The following is a 289-nucleotide window of genomic DNA, read 5'->3' as shown; positions in this document are numbered from 1 at the left end:
CTGAGGTCGATCTATCGACGTATCCGCTTGACCAAAATATTTCGATTTTAAATCAATGCTTATTTAATATAAAAATATAGAGATAAAAGCGAGATTAATTTTTATCCCATTCATTAAAATCTCAACGATAATATATTTTAAGACCATTTTATAAACACGTGTAAATGAAAATAATAATTACCTTCCTCCGGTAAATAAAGTTCGGTAATGGCACGACTTGAGTTCTTTCCGATTTATGTCAGCAGATAAAATGTATCACATAAAAAATATATTGTTGTGCGATAATAAT

This window comes from Bombyx mori, chromosome 17 (genome assembly GCF_030269925.1).
Source record: "Bombyx mori chromosome 17, ASM3026992v2".
Taxonomy (NCBI): domain Eukaryota; kingdom Metazoa; phylum Arthropoda; class Insecta; order Lepidoptera; family Bombycidae; genus Bombyx; species Bombyx mori.
This window is presented reverse-complemented; position numbering follows the sequence as displayed.